The 12,003-nt window shown below is 33.4% G+C and overlaps 1 protein-coding gene and 1 pseudogene across 5 annotated transcripts in view; one reads left to right on the forward strand and one right to left on the reverse strand.

Annotated features, from left to right (window-relative positions):
* Tenm1 (teneurin transmembrane protein 1) overlaps window positions 1–12,003 on the reverse strand; it is an 803,700-nt gene that overhangs the window by 655,350 nt on the left and 136,347 nt on the right. For 4 of the 5 annotated variants that reach the window (XM_031355294.1, XM_031355365.1, XM_031355449.1 and 1 more), the window contains exon 3: window positions 3,404–3,433. The exons of the other annotated variant lie outside the window; for it this stretch is intronic. The gene's annotated coding sequence lies outside the window, so the exon portion shown is untranslated. The remainder of the gene's footprint in view (window positions 1–3,403; window positions 3,434–12,003) is intronic. 5 annotated transcript variants of the gene reach the window in all.
* LOC116091345 overlaps window positions 1–12,003 on the forward strand; it is an 86,945-nt pseudogene that overhangs the window by 43,047 nt on the left and 31,895 nt on the right.

A 12,003-nucleotide genomic window follows, 5' to 3' on the forward strand; every position in this document is an offset into this window, starting at 1 on the left:
AGGAGATGTGCAGAAGGAGTAGATGACATTAGTCATTATAAAAAAAAAACAAAAACAAAAACAAAAAAAAACAAAGTTCTGTCATAGTAGGACTTGTATGATTATATTTAAGTTTGAAGGAGTTTCCTAAGTAGTTGCTCCCTTCTGTTTGTTTGTTTGTTGTTTTTGTTTTGCTTTGTTTTGTGGGAAGGTATATTGTTGTTTGTTTGTTTGTTTCAGCAGGGAGTTTTTATGTTTTCAAACCTTTACCTAGAGAAAATGACTTGAGGTTCCCATCTAAACCTTTGTACTCCCCTACATTTTCATCCCATCCTTTGTTGAGAGAATAAAAGTTAGCTTTGAAATAGCCTTCGATTTTCTAAAATTTCAGTGAAAAGTTGATTTAGAATTGACCTGCACTGTCTTGAAAGACACATCAAAAGAGAGAGAGAGAGAGAGAGAGAGAGAGTAATAACTAACAATCTAGCACCATACACTGAAGCACACGAAATTTTAAATAAAACACTCTGATTTGCATTTTTAGAAAAAGAAATACAAAGTCATAACAAGCCACTGACTTGGAAATAATCAAAACTGTTATTATAATTCACTGCGAATTACAAACTGTCCTGGAAGAAGCCAGCTAAAATGAAAAGAGGGAATGATGTGACAATTTTAGGGGTTTCCATTTGTGATTAATTCTGCTATATCAGTTGCCATAAGACATTTACTCATCTCAATGACTACCTCTTTAGTTGATATGGAAAACGTTTATAAAGCTAATTAGGAAATAGTAAGGGACAAAAACAGCAAAAAGAAAAAAATCTAAGTTTTTTTTTTTTAAATATAGAATGTTAAAGACTAAAAAGAATGGTATAGAATAGAAGTTTAACAAATCCAGTTATGGATTTAACAAATAAGAAGTCATCAAGTTTCTGAAAGGAATCAGATATCACCTCAGAAAACTGATGAATAGATCTGATGAACAATAAAATGAAAATGTGTAAGTAAAATCTAGATATGACATTTGGGGTATAGTGGTAAACATGTATAGTAAAATGTTTTTGTAGATATTACAAAACAATGTGAGTCTCTATAAATGGAATGTATTTAGAGAAGGCAAATGTTTGAGTCTGTTCTAAACAAGGTTGTCTCTTCAGTCCTCCATACAAAGCTCATGAAATAGATGTATCTCCTGTTCAGTGTTTTTCTTCACCATAAATATTTGAACATTAGCTCACTATTTTGCATAGTATATGATTTCCTTTCACTTGTGTAATTGAGCCCTTCTGGATACCATCATGGCGTCAGCCTATTTTCCAAACAAAAATCTCATATCCCAAACTGAACAAACTACTTCTTCCCCAAAGCAGCCAGATCTCGCCACTACTAATTAGGATTTTATGTACAGTAAAACGTTAATTAAATGAAGCTCAACTAATGAAACATTTAATTTCATGTTCTATACTCAAACTTTTATGAGAAAAAGAAGCCTTGTGACTAAGCAAGCTGATACCTTGTATTTACTAAAAGAGAAACAATTTTATCTCCCAAAAAATGATGTGCTGTTATAAGGATTCATCCCCCTATCCAGCTTTGTCTGCACAATAGTAACTGGTTTCAGAATAAAGAACATGAGACCCTGAGAAATATTTCAAATACTAAAGTAAAACATGATTATCTTCTGTAAACTGTACTTACCAAGATAATTAAATGGGCTACAGTTTTATAATACATTTCAAAGACAAAGACTGAAATAAAAGATAAATGTACTACTAAATTTTAAAGTGTCTCAATTAGCATTTGCCTCTCTACATATTATAGTTAATTAAGACTTATCTATGTTACAAATGTATGTTTATCACTGTTATGTGTGAAGAAAAAAAGAATAGCTTATCTTTATTTCTATAAGTATCACTGATAAGATATCTAGGTATTTATTTAAAAAATGAGGAAATGAGTACAGAAATAGTTAATACTACTAACCTGCTGCAGCAGACTAGACTTTTCATGTTAGAGAATTGTTAGCTCTGGATTTATATATTGCTTTTGAACAATATGTGTGAGATACAAAATTATAACTGATGTATGTATTATATGAGTATATCTTTATTAAAACATAAGAAATAGATTTTATGTTAAAGTTCACTAAGCATATTAATTTTAATGATAAATGTACAATGAAAAATATTGGGCTTTCTATGTTTCTGTAGTTTTTATACAATGAACTGTCTCCACAATTTACAAGTAAGAAACAAACATGTTTCTGCTGGAACCGAAAGGTGCTCAGGAAGGCTTTTCCCTTTTCACACCATAATTCTCAGAAACAAAGAAGGATGCTTTTCTTCTGGTTTATTGGGAGTGTTTCTTGTGTATTTATTTTATATCATTGCTACTCTAAAATCAATCTGATGATGTTTTAAGAGACAATAAAAGCCAGAACTATAAAGCATAGATTTATCTATCAGTGACAGCATTGCAAGAAGAGCCATTTACAGTAATTTGCCAGTAATTTATAAGAGTACTGGTTGGGGGTGAAGACATCAGGATTTTCTTTGTGTTATCAAACTAAAATCTTCTCTATTTTAAAGGAAGTATAATTCTTGGTAAGTTAATTGCTCACTCAGGGACTACCATCAGGCATGGTTTGAGGGATGTAATGAACAGGAACTATTCAGAAGTTTGGGGAAGAAACTGTAAGGCAATATTGCTGAACCTTTCAGGTCTAACAGGACTTGTCACAACTCCCACATTTTAGCTCTCATTTGGTATTTAAATTCCTTTAATACTATGTCATGTGCATATAATAGTAATGTCATATAAATGAACTTTTATTGGTTAAGGCTATAGGGATAGGCATTTGTCTTATTATGTTGAGAAATTAGAGGCTGAGACAGGCAGATTATGGAGAGTTTAAGGGATGCCTTGGGCTAAATAATGAGTTCATGCCTCAAAATATCTGAAAGAAACAAGACCACCATTAAAAAAGCAACTTCAAAGTAACAGTCTGAAATAATAAGGCATAACATTGACCTTAGTCTCCTCTCCAAGCACAACCAAACTCATGATGAGAGCACAACAATGAGGATTCATAAGTCATTTGTCTATAAAAAGTTCCAAATATTTTAAGTTAAACTTTGTGGATCACATTGAGGCACAAGACGTGTTGTATTCTAATATTACTCTAAGCATTAAGTAATTTCTGTTTGGTATAGAAGTAACTTTTACCAGGAAGAAATTTAGCAAGTTATGAAAACATTAAGAATAACAATAAAGAAAAATATCTCTCCCCTACCCCATCTCCATTTTAGTTTGTTGGCTGGAGTACTGGTGGTGTTTGGAGAAATAAGATAAATTGTGGAAGAAGAGATTAAAGGTATTCTAAAACTTAATGAATAATCAACTAAAAATATCACATACTTACTTTGCTGAAATGGCCAATCATAAAATGTACCTGTAAAAATAAAGATGCAATTTCAATTTCCTTGATCTTTTATGTTTATATTATCAAAACTGATAGAGCAGCTTTAAAATTTTATAACAGAAAGATCAGCTGAGCAAAAATGGGCTTTCACAAATCTCACTATGAATATTTCTTTACCATTATAAAGGTGATTAAAACTTAAAATAGGAGTAATATGCGATATTTTTCACTTCTGTATCTTACCTATCAATACTGATTCTTCCCATGGCATTGTAGGTACGTGGGTAAGAAAATCACCATTCTTAAAATAAATCATAGCATGCTAGTAGGCAGGACGCACTGTCTGCCAAGGTTCCTGTCCAGTTTATCACTTCAAGGCCTACCCAGTGCATTTTTACTTCATTAATCAATGTTTGAACACTTAACAAGTTTATTCCCAGTCAGGGTAAATCACTCCCACACCCTATTACTGCAGGGCTGAGTTGGAGCAGATTATTGCCATGAGAGATCCTGGGATGCTTGACAAACGAGCCTATAATGTTTCATTCTTTCCCTGTCAGGTAAAATTTAGTGGAATTAGGATTGACATCAAAGGCATTTCTGAAAAGGTCATGATCTTATCACATCACTTAGATCAAGCGCTGTAAGGATGTGTTTCAAGATGAGTAGGAAATCTTTACAACTCTAGACAACTTGGGTAAGACATTTGGAGGTCCTCCCTACCCAGTACATCATCAAACCTCTTGGAGAGTTAAAGGGCATAGTGTTGACAGAGCTACTTACTTAAATAACTCACAAGATTTGAAGGTTTGTGCTTGTATGATACTGGATCACCAAGTATTTTACAAACATGGTTCACAACACTATCTTTGCCCTATGCACTCCCAGTATGGTGACTTTTATATATCCTACCTTTTTTTATTAGATGTTTTCTTTACTTACATGTCATATAATATCTCCTTCCCCCAGATTCCTCTCCGAAAACAAACAAACAAAAAAAACCAATAATAATAATAATTAAAATAAAATAAAAAACCCAAAACTAAAACAATCCCCTGTTCCCTCCCCCCGCCCCGCTCACCAACCCACAACTCCTGCTTACTGGACCTGGCATTCCCCTACACTGGGGGATAGAACCTTCACAGGACCAAAGGCCTCTCCTCCCATTGATGACCTACTTGGCTATCCTCTGCTATACATATGCTGCCGGAGCCATTAGTCCTCCCATGTGTACTCTTTGGTTGGTGGTTTAGTCCCTGGGAGCTCTGGGAGTTCTAGTTAGTTCATATTGTTGTTTTTCCTAAGGGGCTGCAAACCCTTCAGCTCCTTGGGTCCTCTCTCTAACTCCTTCACTGGGGACCCTGTATTCAGTCCAATGGATGGCTGTGAGCCTCTACTTCTGTATTAGTCGGGAACTGTCAGAGCCTCTCAGGAGACAGCTATATCAGGCTCCTGTCATCCAGCACTTGCTGATATCCACAATAGTGTCTGCATTTGATGACTGAATATGGGAAGGATTCCCAGGTGGAACAGTCTCTGGATTGTCCTTCCTTCAGTCTCTGCTCCATAGTTAGTCTCTACAACTCCTCCCATGGATATTTTGTTCCCCCTTTTAAGAAGGAACAAAGTATCCACATTTTAGTCTTCCTTTTTCTTGAGTTTCTTGTAGTTTGTGGATTGTGCTTTGTGTATTCAGAGCTTCTGGGCTAATATCCACTTATCAGAGAATACATACCATGTGTGTTCTTTTGTGATTGGGTTACCTCACTCAGGATGATATTCTCCAGATCCATCCATTTCCCCAAGCTATATCCTATCTTAAATGAAAAACTAGTCACCTGCCACATCATGGCAAATAAAAGATACCGCATTAATATTTTATGACCTAAACTTTTCCCAAATTGGTGTCTGTGATGGGTAGTGTTTTCCATTCGACTGGATTTGGAATTATTTACAAGATAAGTCTCCACATAGACTTGTGGGTGATTATTTAACCTCTTGTCACGTTTTTTAAATCACTTTAATATTTTTACATTCCCATTGTTATCCACTCCTGGTCATGATTTTAAAGAATTATATTATGTTTACTATGGTGGAAAGATAATTCTAAGAGTGTGCAGCACCATTTCCTAAGCCAGGATCCTGGATTACATAAAAAGAAAAGTGAGCTGAGTACAAGCATCCATCCCTGCTCCCTGATTGTGAATTCTGTTTAAGTAGCTGTTTCCAATTCCTGCTGTCTTGACTTCCTGCCATGATGCATTAAAGCTTTGAAATGTGAGCCATATTAAATTATTTTAAAGTTTCTTTTGTGATAATATTTCATCAAACATGAAAAAATCAAGCTTCATAATGTCTTGTTGCATCACTAAACACTATAGTCAGATTAGCCTAATTCCTAGCACCAGTTTGGGGTAACCCACTACTTTATCATTGATGCATGCTACTTGTCATGCACATTCTTCCAGTGATAAAGATCAGTGCCAGTTCTGAAGGCAATGGATTTTATTATTCAAATTCCAATAATAATTTTCTTAATATTCACATTCCAATAGTACAGATACTTTACACAATTAAACTCTATAAGAAAACAAATTGTCTGACTTATTTCATACTCCACTTTAGTGTTAATATTATTTCCCCATTCTTCTTCTTTTTCATATTTCCTCACTATCTAGGAAAAACACAAGTCATCATTTCCTACTAAAAGCCCAGTGAGTTGATAAGACATTTACTGATTGCTTTAAAGGTAGTCAAATATATTCTTTATAATATAGTACTATAAGATCACCATCGTACAGCACTTGGCACTTTTAATTCCATCATGGTGCATTTACTTACCACTTTGAAAAGAAATACCTGGAATCACTTAAGACTGTGGCATTGATGAAATATTGTCTATATTAGATTGGCTGTGGGCTTGTGTTGTAAAGCATTTTCTTATTGGGTTAATCGATACATGAAGAGCCATCTTGTACATGGACAGCATCATTTCATAGGATAAAACTATATTGGAATCGAGGAAGTCCGTTGAATACCAGCAATAATTAAAGCTGCTTCAAGTTCCTGAAGCTTTGACTTTGCCACTAAGATGGGCTATAACCTGGAACTGTGAAACATTGCAAGTTCTTTGTTTCTTAAGTTGCTTATGTCAGAGTATTTTTCACAACAGAAAAGCAAACTGAAAAAAAATCATGTACTTTCCTTTATTTCTGAGATTGTATTTAAAGTTCAAAGATTCTTCCCTTTCCTCCATGTAAATATTTCCATATACCCCTTCCTTCTCTTGTTCAAATTGATGCTCTCCTTTTTATTAATTGTTATTGCATTCATATATATATATATATATATATATATATATACATAAATTCCTAGATGTAACCTGTTAATTCATATATGTCACCTGTATGTATGTTTTCAATTCATATATGTCACCTGTATGTATGTTTTCAGGGTTGGTCATTTGGCATTAGACAACCAATTGGTGAGCTCTTGAATTATAACTGACACAAGATAAAATTCACTCACTTGAGATCTATAATTTAATTATGATTTACATGATTCATTGAATTGGTCCATGATTACTACAAATCAATTTTGGAATCTTTGTGTCATTCCCAAAATATCTGTTGTGCTCATTTGCTTAACTTCTTATCCCTGCCCGCATGGCAGGCAATCATCCATCTGCTTTCTGTATTTATAGGTTTATTCTAGAACATTTCACATGAACAGGATCATACAATGTCTTTTGCATCTAAGTTTTTCATTGAGCATAATGTTTTGAAGAATTATTATTTGCTTGGGGAAAAACAACTTCAGAACATTTGAATATGTGCTGAAGTACTCTTCTATACATTATACACTACTTTTGGGAAATGCAAGAAAGTGGGTTACTGGAGATTACATGTCTTTGGAGGTTATATCCTGTTTTTGTCTGACATTCCTGCTTCCTGTCCACAATGTTTTATGCAGCTCCATTCCACTACACACTTCTAACATGATGTACTATAGCACCAAATCTCCAGAAAAAAGAAACTACTAACCAAAATAAATCTTTTTCCATTAGGTTATTATGTTAGATATTAGTCATAACAAAAAAAAAACACACACAGAGATATTTTAGGCATTAGGAATAATATTGTTAAAATTTTGGACATGTTTTGTTACAAATATGCTTCTATTCCTTTTATGTACATACCTAGAAATATTTGATTAGATTATTTTTTCATGTAATACAATTTTTGTTGAACTTTCTTTCATATCAAAACAGCACACCAGCCGGGCAGTGGTGGCTCATGCCTTTAGTCCCAGCACTTGGGAGGCAGAAGCAGGTGAATTTCTGAGTTCGAGGCCAGTCTGGTCTACAGAGTGAGTTCCAGGACAGCTAAGGCTACACAGAGAAATCCTGTCTCAACAAAACAAAACAAACAAACAAAAAACAAAACAAAATAAAACAAGAAAAGCACACCACAGAAATGGCAATGTTTAAAATCAAACCCAATCTCCTTGACTCCATAGTTTAGAGTATTTCCACATCCTGTACAGTCACTAATCCTTAAAGTCCTCTTTCTATAAGATCAGTATAGGATTCTAAATTGTTTTTTCTTAAAAGTTGTCATTTTCCATAGACCACGAAGTTCCTTGTCTATATCTTATTCTTTAAAACTAAATATCTGCAAAAGATAGAGCTCCAGACTGTAGCATGTGTGAGGATTATACTCAGCCATACATAACTAGGTTTAGCACACATGTAATTTTAAAAACTTGGGAGGTAAAGCTACATTAAGAGATTCATGGTTGACCTTTGCTATATATGAATTTAAAGCCAGCCCAGAATATATGAAACACTCTATGTATATATGCATCCTTGTCCTACAATTAGGATATAAACATTTGAAAATTAAAATATAGTCCGTAAATGTACTGTAGAAAAGGAATGTAATTGTTTTTTAAAGTTATTTATTATGACTTTTATAAATCCATAGTGTTTTTGTGTTTCATCTTTTCTTTTAATGTCAACAAAGAAATTGACGATCCATCAAGATATACAGTCAGATCACTCCATAACAAGTTGCAATTTATCTGGAATTGTTCCAGAAACATGAGCTGAATTTTATGTTATAGTCTTTCAGATCTTCATATGTGTCTGAACATGGAGTTTTTCTATAAATTTTAAGCTAAATGCATTAGACCTACCTTTTACAAACAGATTAAAAACTACTTACTAAAGGTAAACACTGTGTGCTTTTATTTTTTATTCTGTTGACCAACATATTAACCACCAAGGACATTTTGAATATACACTTCTTCCAGTAATTGAAGTAGCATAAAGTCTGTTTCAGAGCAGTGTTCTTTTTCTAGGAGAGGGGAATTTGGCTTTAGTCTATGTGCAAAGGCTGCTAATATCCTCTTATATATCTTTGGAAATGCTGTTGGACAGCCCATGCTTCTAGTTTCTTTTCTGCAACATAGACAGTGTTGGGACAAGAAAATCTCAGTCTTGTTTCTTTCTCCTGAATCATCTTCTTAGTTTGCTTACTCTAAGTCCTCAGTTGTGCATTTATGAGATGCAATATTCAGTCATTTTGTGTGTATGGCAGTAATATGGCTACTTAAGACTTTCTCCACTTTCTGGTTACATTTTATTAACCTGATATAAGTGTATAAGACTTTATTGTTTTTGTCATACTCATCATACTTGAAAGTTCACGTATATTCTTTATATGTAGAAATGTCCTTTCTAGGACAACATGCTGCCCTGGTTTCTATGATTTAGGTATGCCTTGTATCAGCTCCTTTACGTCACTAAGGGTATACTTTCATTTTCTGCAAAGCATTTCCTTCTTTGGAGAAAAAACATTATATAGATTTGACTTGTAGACATTCAATGCCATAATATTTCAAAAGCGGTTGAGGATTATCTCCATTAAATTGATAGAAAATAATGAGCATGAAATTTGATAAGCAGAAAATAATTGAAAACATGGGAAACTCCCCATAATTTTTAACCAGAAAACAATTACTTTATTTTTAAATAGCATATTATCTTATATATAGTCTTGAAATTACCTAAACTAGTACGTTCATTTCAATTAGATAACATTTATACAGTTAATAATAGATCCTGTTACCATGGAACCATAACTGAGTATTAAAGCTTCAAGCATTGATTTTTCAGCAATTAAGCCCTTAGCTCTAATGTTTCATTAACAGATTTTTATATGAATGTAATTATTTGGATGAGAATGTTGAAAACATTTCCTAGTTGCAAATGACACTTGAATTGGAAGAACAGCAAAGGCTGAAGGAACTGCAGTTAAAATCTAAAAGACAGAATACAATGCAGGTGAGTGAATCAATATTAGACAAAATGTTTTCTCATCAGCAAAAAAACTTGAGACTAAGAAAGTATGTTCTTAAATCATCCAACTTGATACTGTCTCTGCTTCTATGATTAACAATCCACCTAATTAATGCTCCATCATAACAGGAAAATGTATTACTGAGTAGGGATAGGGTAAATCTCTTGAAGTTATTTTCCCTGGGTAAATGGAACAAGGGTATTATTAGTGGTTTAATAATCTGCCAATTCTGTGACTATAGATCACCTGTTCTAATACTGTTTGTGTCCAGGAGTCTCATTATAGTACATCTGGATTTGAACCAACAGTATTGATCATTTTCTATGTGTTCTGGACTACTGCTTCAGAGTAGTACTTACTAATTAAAATGTGATAGCTAGCCTGAGTGTACAAACAGATGGAGAAAGACAATGTTTTCATATTTGGATTACTCTCACTGATGGAACGCCATAAATATATTATCATAACTCATACCAATGAAGAAAATGAGGGGCAAATGTGGAGCATGATGACAGAGGATGCGTATGGAGTTATGTTGGCAGTGACTAGGGCATTTGAAGCAGACAATCAACTCTTGTGATTCTGGGAGAAAAAGCAGTATGACAAGGAAATGCCAGAAGAGAAAGTCTTTTACAAAGAAGTTTAAGATGTACACTTACCATCCGTCTAAACAAGGTTTCTGAATTCCAAGTGATTACTTAACTAGGAAGAAGCACAACTGTAGTGTGAACCTAATTTAGTTGGTTTAAGTAGGAATTTTCTTTGAATATTTGTAAACTAGACGTAACCAAGGCAATGTTTTTATCAGTCATTAGGATGACTCCTATAATAATGCCCTGAAATGTATTACTAAGTCTCTGTGAATTTCAATTACTTAATTCATAATTATTGGGAAAAATTCTAGGGATTGTACAGAGTGTTTAACATGTTAAAATAGATACTTAATAAACATGGGTTATTATAATTAGAATTAATTTTCTTTTTTAAGGTTTTATTGTATTATGAGAAGAAAAGTTACATGATTTCATTTTATCTGAATTTGTTAACATTTAAAAACACATTTTAAGTAAATAGAATTAAATCACATTCTTGTTTCCCTTTTGTACCTCAAATCCTCCCAGAGACTCCCCCTTCAATATCTACAATATCTTTTGGTCATATTCTTTAAAATTTATAAAGTATTATAACAATAAAATGAGTATTATAAAAGTTGTTGGATATAAAACAGCAATCAATTTAACACACTTATGTAGATGCTTGTCTACAGCAATACTGAAAATACATGTTTTTCTCAATATAAATTTTAAATAACTCCAAAGATATTAACTGTATATATCAAAATAATACATCACTATTAGTATTTTCTTAAATGAACATAAATATATAAAGTATTTTTGTTTGTTTGTTTGTTTGTTTTATATTTAGTAGAGCTTAAAATCTTGGCTCTTACTGTGGTTCAAGTCCAAAATAAGAACAATTTTTAGACATTGATTTCATTGTAATAAGGCTTTACTTCAATGATACTCACATCACCAAAGGATTTTACCTCCATTGTAGCTAAGCTGAGAGTTAACAGTTCTGCTGCACCAAGAAATGAATTGTAGGCACAATTTTCGGATACAGACTTCCTGCTATGGTCAAAGCTATTTGACTTGAGTAAGTAGTTTTATTCTCAATCCACAGAGACCAGGTTACATCCATTTATGAAATGGTGTGTGTAGTAAGATGGTCTATCCATGAAGTCTCACCAACTGTTTCAATGAACAATGATTCTGCTTGGAAGGTGGCACAGACATTAGGTAAGGGTAAGAATCTGGTTCATTGGCTGTGATAGTTTGGAAAAGCATTCATCTCAGAGAAAGAGTAACTTATAAAGGCCTCTTCTTCAAACTTAATACAAGAGTTACAAATGCCAAGCAAAGCATTCAGTCTCACTCTTTGTTGTTCTCTTTCCTACAAGCCACCTCCCAATTTAATTGTCTATGTTTTTTTGGGTATATAAATATTGTTGAAATATGTAAGCTGTTCTGAAAACCATAGTATAGTGTAAAAACATGAAATAAACAATACTACTAATAGAGAGGCTGAGATAGGAGAACCAAGATTTCAAGACCATTATGTTGTACACAGCAAGACCCTGTCACGAACAAACAAGCTGATGGTGTATATGGATTGTACAATATTGGACCTATTTCTCCAATTACCAAATTAAAGACACCATTGGATGACAATCAACAA

Source organism: Mastomys coucha, chromosome X, assembly GCF_008632895.1.
Source record: "Mastomys coucha isolate ucsf_1 chromosome X, UCSF_Mcou_1, whole genome shotgun sequence".
In the NCBI taxonomy this organism is placed as follows: Eukaryota; Metazoa; Chordata; class Mammalia; order Rodentia; family Muridae; genus Mastomys; species Mastomys coucha.